The following is a 10,753-nucleotide window of genomic DNA, read 5'->3' on the forward strand; positions in this document are numbered from 1 at the left end:
CTCCTGCCCGGTGCCACCTCAGTTCTCATCACGTCCCCGCGCCTCCACTTGTCCACCTGTGAAATGGGCGCGATCCTGCCTACCTCTGCGCTGTTGAGAGGCTGGGAGAGTGTGCGTGCCAGGCCCTGGCACCGGCCCGGCACATGGCACCGCACGGGAGCTGCTCTAATTGTTTTATCGTCGTCGTCATCGTTGCACATCGCTTTAGTTATTATTTTGTGGTGACACTGGCAGTGGGGAGGGAGCCACGGAGGCAGAGCATTTCCATGGGAGGCAGCTCTGTCCCCACCACCCCGCCTCCCAGTCACAGCTGCCTCCTGCCTGGCACACTCTGGTGGCCCTGGACGTGCCAGGCTGGGCAGGAGCCGTCTCAGCATGTGGGCAGAGCCGGCCCCAGAGCCACCAGGCAGGCCCTCTGGCCGCTGCCTCTGTGACTCACCTGTCAGCGATGCTGGTGGCGGTGGGAGAACAATGTTCGGCACTCGGTGCAGGGTGGGGGGCCCGGGCGGGCCTGGGCGGCGGCTCTGCAGCTTGATCTGGGCAGGGCTGGGGCTGGGCTGGGCTGCGGGAGGTGTGGGTCCACGTGGGTGTCCAGCGAGGGGCCGGCAGGGCGCCCGGACGTCCTCAGGGCGAGTGGGTCTGATCCCAGACGCCGGACCTGGGCCAATGCAGGCGTCCAGGGGCCCGAGGGACGTGGAGGGCCAAGGGGCTTTGAGGTGGCGGCAGCTGGTGGCTGGAGACGGCCACGGGCCTGACGGGGAAGGAGACGTGACCAGATGAGGGCCCACAGCGCCCAGCGCGTGTGTGTGTGTGTGTGTGTGTGTGTGTGTGTGTGTCCCTCCCTCCCCTGGCGCGGGCATCAGAGCAGGGGCGATGCTAACACGTCGGCACCCCGGCGTCACCTGTCGTGGCAGGAAGCACGGAGACCCTGCCTCCTCGCTCACCTGCTGTCTCCTCAGAGCCAGGGCGCAGCTCCCACCGCCCCTCTCCTGCAGGGACCCCAGCTCTCTGGTCAGCCTGCGTTAGCCTCACCCACTCATCCGCAGACACAGACTGTGTCCTGGGCATGGGACCCGTCAGGGCATGGAGGACACGAGCCACAGCCTCGAGCGGCTGGCCCTGGGGCAGGGAGCCCTGCCCATCACTGTCCCCCCTCCTTGTGCGCTGACCCTGGGGATCCCTGCCCATCACTGTCCCCCCTCCTCGTGTGGCTGACCCTGGGGGTCCCTGCCCATCACTGTCCCCCCCTTCTTGTGCAGCTGACCCTGGGGGTCGCTGCCCATCACTGTCCCCCCTCCTCGTGTGGCTGACCCTGGGGGTCCCTGCCCATCACTGTCCCCCCTCCTTGTGCAGCTGACCCTGGGGGTCCCTGCCCATCACTGTCCCCCCTCCTCGTGCGGCTGACCCTGGGGGTCGCTGCCCATCACTGTCCCCCCTCCTCGTGCGGCTGACCCTCGGGGTCCCTGCCCATCACTGCCCTGTGCTTCCACGTGCCTAGCTGCCCACTTCCTGTGTGTAAGTTGGTTGTTGCCTTTCGCACACACGGATTGATTCTGCCCCCTGCCCCCGCCCCGGTCTCGGGAGCTTTGCCTTTCTCGCTGGGTTGAGTGGGTCCCCAGACCTGAGAAGAAAGCCCAGCGCTGATTCTGGCTGAGTCTGGCTGATTCTGGCACGGCGCCTGCCAGTTTCGGGTGAAGGAGAGCAGGTGCAGATGCTGGGAGCCGGCCTTCAGATGCCGCGGGACCTCAGCCGGGCGGTGAGGACCTGGGCCGCCCCAAGTCTCCAGGGGCCTCGCAGCGTGTGACCCCCAGACCCCCTAGATGGTTCAGGTGGGCGGGTGGGAATGAACCCCCAGGTGGGTCTGAGCCTCGTGGCCGCTGGCGGGGACAGTGACAGGCAGGTGTGCTCAGCAAACTCCCGGAGCGCCGGGCGATCTCGGGGAGCAGGGGCACAGGCGAGCGATGGCACTGCCGTTGCCTCTGAGCGCCGGTGACGGTAATGGTGGTGGTGATGGTGATGGTGATGGTAGTAGTGGTGACTGTGGTAATGGTGTTGATAGTGGTGGTGGTGGTGATAGTAGTGATGGTGGTGATGGTGGTGGTGATGGTGATGTGATGGTGGTAGTGGTGACTGTGGTAATGGTGTTGATAGTGATGGTGGTGGTGATAGTAGTGATGGTGGTGATGGTGATGGTGGTGGTGATGGTGATGGTGATGGTAGTAGTGGTGACTGTGGTAATGGTGGTGATGGTGATGGTAGTAGTGGTGACTGTGGTAATGGTGTTGATAGTGATGGTGGTGGTGATAGTAGTGATGGTGGTGATGGTGGTGGTGATGGTAGTAGTGGTGACTGTGGTAATGCTGTTGATAGTGATGGTGGTGGTGATAGTAGTGATGGTGGTGATGGTGATGGTGATGGTAGTAGTGGTGACTGTGGTAATGGTGTTGATAGTGATGGTGGTGGTGGTGGTGATAGTAGTGATGGTGGTGGTGATGGTGATGGTGATGGTAGTAGTGACTATGGTAATGGTGTTGATAGTGATGGTGGTGGTGATAGTAGTGATGGTGGTGATGGTGGTGGTGATGGTGATGGTAGTAGTGACTGTGGTAATGGTGTTGATGGTGATGGTGATGGTAGTAGTGGTGACTGTGGTAATGGTGTTGATAGTGATGGTGGTGGTGATAGTAGTAATGGTGGTGATGGTGATGGTAATGGTGATGGTGATGGTGATGGTAGTAGTGGTGACTGTGGTAATGGTGTTGATAGTGATGGTGGTGGTGGTGGTGATAGTAGTGATGGTGGTGGTGATGGTGATGGTGGTGATGGTGATGGTGATGGTGATGGTAGTAGTGACTGTGGTAATGGTGTTGATAGTGATGGTGGTGGTGATAGTAGTGATGGTGGTGATGGTGATGGTGATGGTAGTAGTGGTGACTGTGGTAATGGTGTTGATAGTGATGGTGGTGGTGATAGTAGTGATGGTGGTGATGGTGGTGGTGATGGTGATGGTGATGGTAGTAGTGGTGACTGTGGTAATGGTGTTGATAGTGATGGTGGTGGTGATGGTAGTGATGGTGGTGATGGTGATGGTGGTGGTGATGGTGGTGGTGATGGTAGTAGTGGTGACTGTGGTAATGGTGTTGATAGTGATGGTGGTGGTGATAGTAGTGATGGTGGTGGTGATGGTGATGGTGATGGTGATTGGTGATGGTGGTGGTAGTAGTGGTGGCTGTGGTAATGGTGTTGATAGTGATGGTGGTGGTGATGGTCGTGATGGTGGTGATGGTGGTGGTGATGGTCATGGTGATGGTGATGGTGGTGGTGGTGGTAGTAGTGGTGACTGTGGTAATGGTGTTGATAGTGATGGTGGTGATGGTGGTGGTGATGGTGATGGTGATGGTGGTGGTAGTAGTGGTGACTGTGGTAATGGTGTTGATAGTGATGGTGGTGATGGTGGTGGTGATGGTGATGGTGATGGTGGTGGTAGTAGTGGTGACTGTGGTAATGGTGTTGATAGTGATGGTGGTGATGGTGGTGGTGATGGTGATGGTGGTGGTAGTAGTGGTGACTGTGGTAATGGTGTTGATAGTGATGGTGGTGATGGTGGTGGTGATGGTGATGGTAGTAGTGGTGACTGTGGTAATGGTGTTGATAGTGATGGTGGTGGTGATGGTGGTGGTGATGGTGATGTGATGGTGGTAGTGGTGACTGTGGTAATGGTGTTGATAGTGATGGTGGTGGTGATGGTAGTGATGGTGGTGATGGTGGTGGTGTCAGTGCAGAAATGATCCAAATCCTTATTGCGGGGGCCTGAAGCGGCGGGGGCCAAACATGGCGGGGATCTCCCTTTTCCGCGTCCCGCACGGAAAGAGAGATGAACGAACCGGTTCTAAGTGGAGGCGGCCAGGGATTGAGAAATAATAGAAATAAAGAAAACAAGACGCAAAAATAGATTCATGAAGCTGGGGCTGGGTGGGACGCCATCTTTCCTCTCTGATGGAGAGGCTGCACGATGACGAACCCGACGACGACTGAGCCACCCAGCAGGTTTATTTTATATCCCCAAAATCCAGGAAGTAACACCAAAACTTAGGATCAAAGGAGCTTATTTGCATTCTTAACTAGGCCCCAGCATTACTGGATTTACATATCTAGACCCGCCCCTGCTGACACCTGGGCTGCTATGAAGTCAGAACTGATTAACATGTCCAGCCTCATTGGGGAAGCATGTTCCCAGGGCGTGACTCGGCCTAAGCCAAGTTCAGCTGATGAATAAGGAAATGCCCAGGTGCCTCCCAGGCGGCCCTCTACACTTATCTTAACAAGTATTTCATTATAATTGTGACGTGGCCGGCAGAAAAAGTTCTGTTACATTCCCTTTCTTCTCTTAACATTAAAGTGCATCTTAATCTTCAGAGCTGTCGTCTGTGACCTGCTCTTGCTCATCCATCCCCGAGGGGGAATAAAAGTTCCGAGGTACCAGGTGGCCTTTGACAGGCAGGTGGGAGAATAGGAGAGGGCTCCGAGTGGGACAGGGATAGGAAATGGAATTCCCTCCCCTGACCGGCCCTCCACTCCCATTCATTCACTCATTTTTCTTATTTTTAAACTTTTATTGATTTCGGAGAGGCAGGGAGAGGGAGAGAGCGAGAAACATCCATGATGAGAGAGAATCATGGACTGGCTGTCTCCTGCACCCCCACCCCCACCCCCGCACCTTGCTGGGATGAAGCCCACAACCTGGACATGTGCCCTTGACCAGAATTGAACCCGGGACCCTTCAGTCCACAGGCCAGCGCTCTATCCACTGAGCCAACCGTCCAGGGCCATTGACTCCTTCCTGACGGTCTCTGTGCCTGGCCCCGTGTTAGGCTCGCAAGGCTGGGGGTGCCGAGCTGGAAGAACCCCTCCGGCTGCCACAGGGCGGGCTCCCCAAGGGAAAGCGCACCGGCTCCGCCTGCTCACGGCAGGAACCAGTGAGGAAAGTGCCTGCGATGCTAACTCAGCTCCAGGCCTCTGCCCAGCCGTCTGCTGCTCTGGGGAATTGCCCCACGCCCAGAAAGGTCATGAGAAAACACAGGCACGGAATTCCTCAGCTCCCCGCTCTGTGGGGGCGCCTAACGCCCTCTCAGAGCAGCGGAGAGCCAGGTGTGCTTCCCAAGCACAAACCACCGTGTTCACCCCAAGCCTCCGGCAAAGGTTTTGGGAGCACGGGTCAGGGTGGGAGATGCCTGTGCGGATAAGAAGCGGTGGCGCGCCCTCTGCTGGTGAGATGGAAAACTGCAGGGACCAAGCCCCACACAGCGCTTGCTCTTGGAATAGGGGTGACTTCTCAAGGCGCATTTGGGGGTCTCATTAAAGCTCAGATTCCCGGACCCATCCTACGTCACCTCCGTGATTCCGGTCCAAGAAGCCTGGGGGGAAGTCTGTGGTCTGCGCTGTTAGTAGGGACCTGCTTATGAAGGGACCCCAGGACCACATTGTGAGGAATGTTGCTCTTGGGCAAAAGGGCACAGCCCACCCCCTTTGGGAGGGAGGGCGCAGGTGGGTTGTGGCGGCGTCTGACCAATAGGCTGAGGTCAGATCGCCCCTTTTCTAACAATAACAGTCAGAACGGAGGCTCTGACCTTAGACTTTGGAACCAGCCACTCCCAATAGGCTGAGGGCAGATCGCCCCTTTCCTAACAATAACAGTCAGAATGGAGGCTCTGACCTTAGACTTTGGAACCAGCGACTCCCGGGCTGAAATCCCAGCCTCTCCCTCTTCCCGGGCCGTGAGACCTCGAGCAAGATCGTTCCTGTCTCCTCACCGGGGTAAAGCAGGCCTCTCCAGCTCCTGGCACGAGATAATGTGACTAAATCACCAAATACAAGACCCGCGCGTGGCCACACTCGCACACAGGAGCTGGGACGGCTGTAGTTACTATTTTTCAACAGATCCCACACCGTCTTGCTCTAGGGCAGTGGTCGGCAAACTCACTAGTCAACAGAGCCAAATACCAACAGGACAACGATTGAAATTTCTGTTGAGAGCCAAATTTTTCAAACTTAAACTTCTTCCAACGCCACTTCTTCAACATAGACTCGCCCAGGCCGTGGGATTTTGTGGAAGAGCCACACTCCAGGGGCCAAAGAGCCGCAGTTTGCCGACCACGGGCCTAGGGAGTGGGGGAGCGGGGACACGTGAATGCAATGCCGTCCCTGCTTTCTTGGTTCGGTGCCCGCTTGGGCCTCACAGATGATGAATGAGAAACGCGTGGCGTCCAAGATGCAACCGGCACGGTTTTCATCCTCTGTGAGCCCTCCCCGCGGCCTGGTGCTGGGCGGGAGTGAGCGCCGTCTGCCCCCGCCGACGGCCATCAGCCCCCTCCCTCCACACCCTCGGGCCGTGCCTCCCTTTGCAGAGCTGAAGGTCATTGCCATCTTCTCATCACACGGACTGCTTGGCGTGGGAGGACATGGCACGGGGATCCCGTGGGCCCGGGGGGACTCAGATCTCTGCCATCGGACGGTGTGCGCACGTAGCGGGGAGAGCGCCAAGCTCCCGTGAGACGCTACGGGGCCGCCGTGCGGAGCAGCTGGAGACGGGTTGAGCCATCGTTGCACGTGTTGGGGTGAAGCAATAGCGGTCAGCCGTCCGGGTCTGACAGTCCGATAACCCGCACTCATCCCGCGCTTCCTCCCGGGGGGCAGCCCTCATTCCAAGCACTTTGCGGACGCGGATTCACTGACCCCACGTGACAGCCGTGAGACTGGGGACAGTGATTAGCCACCGTTTACAGTGAGGACGCTGGAGCCAGTCAGTAGCTTGTGCAGCGGTGGGGCCGGATCCAACCCGGCAGCGTGAATCCCGAGTCTCGCCTCCAGCACAGCAGCAAGCGTGGGGGTCGGGGGGAAGGGCAGGCAGACGGGGGTGGGGGGAGAAGGAAGCCCCCATGGAGCCTGACGTACAACCAGGCACTCCGAGAATGCCACCCACCCCTCAGCCCAGCCCTTCCAGTTAGAAGTCACCCCTGATCTGTCTGATGGGGACATGAGGTTCAGAGAGGTGCAGCGCCTTTCCCGAGCTCACACAGCCCCGCGGTGGCAGGTCCTGTCTGGCGCCAAAGCTCGGCCTCCGTCCAGAGCGCCGCAGGGCAGGCGCCAGGGACCAAAGGGCAGTGGCTGTGAACTCGGGCCGGCGGGTCGGGCGCCTGTCCCTGTCCCGCCAGCGGCCGCCAAGCACACGCCGACCCGGGATGTGTTGCGTCAGCCTGAGCGCCAGGTGATGGTGAAGGGAAGGCGTTGCCTTTGCACTCAGAGACCAGCAGCCCGCAGCCGCCTTTCCGTCCTTTCACCCGGGACACAGCGGGGCCCCGGCTGCCCGCCACGCCCCTTCTAGGGCGGGGGTCCCGCCGGAACCGACTGGAGCCACGTTCGGGGGGCGGGGACTTGTCCTGCAGAGAAAGACTTGTCTGGGGTGCGAGTCCCGACTGAGAGTCTGAGCTAAAGCTAGCGGATTAGCTTTCTCATCTGTAAATGGGATAAGGATAGACCCCTAGTGTGTGTGTGTGTGGGTGTGTGTGTGTGTGTGGGGGGGTGCATGGGGGGGGCCTCGTATCTGGTACATCAAGTCCCAGTCTGGCCCTGGAACTTGGACCTGCCCTTGGTTGACACATGTCCAAACCTGTGGAGAACTTTTATCAACATGAGAACCAGCCCGGCCGGCGTGGCTCCGTGACTGAGCGTCGACCTGTGAACAGGAGGTTCGATTCCCGGTCAGGACACGTGCTGGGTTGTGGGCTCCATCCCTGGTGGGGGGCGGGCAGGAGGCAGCCGATCAATGGTTCTCTCTCATCACTGATGTTTCTGTCTCTCCCTCTCCCCTCCTCTCTGAAATCAATAAAAAGATTAAAAAAAATTTTTTTTGAGTCAAACAGAGGATACGCCTGGAACAAGGTGGTGGCAGACGGAGGGAGTGGGGGAAGCCAGGCGGGGCGGCCACGCCCTAGGGCTCCTGCGCCCTTCTGAGACGGGTGGAAGGAGCGCGGGAAAGAGTCATTCAGAGGCCTGTCCCCCAGACGCCCAGGGAGGACCGGGCCGCGCCGAGGCAAGACCCTCCCCTCCCCGAAGAAGGGATGTGTGGCTGCGCACTCCCCCCCAGCACTGCCCCCCCCCCCAGGTGGGAACTCGGTCCGGTCGCCCCGAGGCTACTTTCCAGGGAACCTGTTGTCATCCACACCTTGAACTGCTTTGAGCCCAATGGCAGGTCTGCGATTCGGGCCCCAGGCCGGCTGGGTGCAGGCCTGTGCTGGCCCCTCCCTACCCTCTGCCCTCTGCCCTCTGCCCTCTGCCCGGTCCGGCTCCCAGCCGCCTTGCTGCTCAGCGGTGCTATGTCACTCAAGGTCAGGCCCTGAGTACCCGAAGGCCATCAGGAAAGTACTGGGGGGAGGGGGGGGCGTGAGTGCCAGGGGCATCTCATTCACACCCCGGGGGCATTGCGGCTCCTCCCTGCCCGGTCCGGCCCCCAGGGCTGGAGAGCCTTCCAGCTGCCCGGCCGCCGTGGGTCTCTGGCCCGGGAGGGCTGGCCCCGGGATCCCGGGATCCCTGTCCTCCGAGGCCACCGCGTGGCTCCCGTGGGCCTGTCGGAGCCATGCTACGTGCAGCGGGAAGGCTCTGGGACAGCAGAGCCCCGGAGGCCCCAGGGTCCTGCCCGGCCGGCTCAGAGCCCAGCTTCCCAGGCGCACAGGCCCGCCGTCCCCCCACGTTCCCCCGGAAACGGCTTCCTTCGCGAAGACACGGGCCGTTCCCCGGGAAACGGCTTCCTTCTCGAAGACACGGGCTCGCTGCTGCCTTTCCGCCCCCACCCCTCATTCTGCAGGGAAAGGAGGAGAAAGGGGGGGAGGGGCACAAACCCTGAGAGAGGGGACCCACGAGGGGCTCCCCTGAGCCTAGGGAGGCGCAGAACCAGCTCCCCTCCCGGCTTAGCCGTCAGGAAGGGCCAGCCCCCCCAGGGGAGGGGGAGCCCCCTCAGTGGGTTAATCATTAGCTCACTGGGGAGGGGGCGGTGCTAGGAGCTTCTTCAGTCCCCGGTGCACCCAGCCGCACTGCTGGGCCACCTCGAGCTCGAGCGGGACAGGGCGGACACCCGCAGAGCCGGAGCCCACGGCTGTGAGTAACCCCGCGGCCGCCGCGGAGGGAGAGGCGGGCGGGCTGGGGACTTGGCCCTCGGCGCCATCGGCGTGAGAGCGCCCAGACCTGCAGGGGCACCTTAGCATTTGTCTGAGCCCAACTGGGAAGCGAGCTCTGGGCAGACAGAGAACTGCTGGGGAGAGGAGCTCACAGGCAGCCTCTGGGTGCCTGTGGAATGGAGGGGGGTCCCGGGGGGGTGGAGGGGGGGTAACGCAGCATGGGTAACGGGCGTGTGCCCTGGATTGGGGGGGGGTCTCGCCTTAGCAGGAGGGTCTGAAAGGCTCTCAGAGGCGCCGAGGAGAGAGAGCCTCGCAGGAAGAAGTCATAGGTCGGGCGGTGGCTACCCCAGGACCTGCCGTTAGGAGTTTAGGGGCCACCGCCCGTGAGGACCCTCTCTGTCGCTGGACTCGCCCACAGCTAAAGCCGAGGAGTCCCGGGAGAGCGGGCCGATGTTTCCCTCCCGGGCCTGGCAGAGCCCGAGGCTGGGGAGCCCTCCCCACGTGCGCCCGCCCCGCACGGTGGGGCTCGTGCCCGCACCCCAGGCAGCCTCCCGGGCTGCACGCAGGGGGCCAGGTCTTCCGGCTCCTGATCCCCATGTTTGGGGGAGTCCTGCTGAGGGCACGCTGCGTCTCCCCGTCAGGCCGCTGAGCAGCGTTTGAGGGTCGCTGGAGTTGAGACGGGCTGCGAGGAGCCCTGTGGGGGGGCGGGGGGAGCAGCTGGGGGGGGCGGTGAGCCCAGATGGCGCTCCCAGGCTGCGGGGAGCAGGGGCGGCCAGGCAGCGAGGGCCGCAGCGCCGGGCAGGGTCAGAGCGGCCGCGGCTGCTCCCGCTCGGCCAGGCGCTAGGACAGAGGCTGTGCTGGAACATTCTGACACAAACTGCCAATGGCTGGAACAGTCAGAAGCAGGACATTAATGTGCACGTTTTCAAAAGCGCGTGCAACTCAGGTCTCTGCCCGTAAATTACCGTCACGGGGCGCGGTCACGGCCCCCGAGCGGCCTTGTCTGGCGGGTTCCCAGCTGCCCGTGGAGTTGAGTAGCCGCCACGGTGATGCTATGGCCCGGGAGCCCACGGCGTGGCCGCCTGCCCTGGACGGGTTGGGCCCAGCTCTGGGTGCGGGAGGCTGGGCACTGGCGTGGGGTCCTGGCGCGGGCTGCGAGGTGGAGGCCAGGAGCGTGGTCCGGCGGTGGGTGGGTGGCCCGGCGGGCGGGTGCGGGTGGGTGGGTGGGAGGCCAGACTGAGGTCAGAGATGACAACTGGGTTTGGGGGGCTGAGAACCGGATAACGGTGGGCCCCCTGGCGGCTTTGGGGGTGAAAACAAGGCCCCCTGCCTGGCCAGGTGGGTCTCCTGAGGAGGAGCCATCCTCCCCTGACTCTGAGCAAATCATTTCCGCGCAGCGGCAGCCGCGCTCTCATCGAGTCTGCGGCCTCCACCGGGCAGGAGGGGGGACCGGACAGCGGCCGCGTAGAGGGCCCAGCACACCGGGGGTGGGGGGAGGAGGTGCTAGAACAGCCGCTGGTGACGGGCACCCTGGGTGCCGTGGAGGCGCCGGGCTGAGGAAGGCGCCAGGGAGAGTGGGAGAC

The 10,753-nt window shown here is 61.5% G+C and overlaps 1 protein-coding gene across 2 annotated transcripts in view; it reads left to right on the forward strand.

Moving 5' to 3' along the window:
- The window catches only part of LOC103302509 (kallistatin), a 31,241-nt gene that overhangs the window by 13,225 nt on the left and 7,263 nt on the right, over positions 1-10,753 (forward strand). The gene's annotated exons all lie outside the window — the stretch shown is intronic.

The sequence above is a fragment of the Eptesicus fuscus genome, chromosome 5 (genome assembly GCF_027574615.1).
Source record: "Eptesicus fuscus isolate TK198812 chromosome 5, DD_ASM_mEF_20220401, whole genome shotgun sequence".
Lineage (NCBI taxonomy): Eukaryota > Metazoa > Chordata > Mammalia > Chiroptera > Vespertilionidae > Eptesicus > Eptesicus fuscus.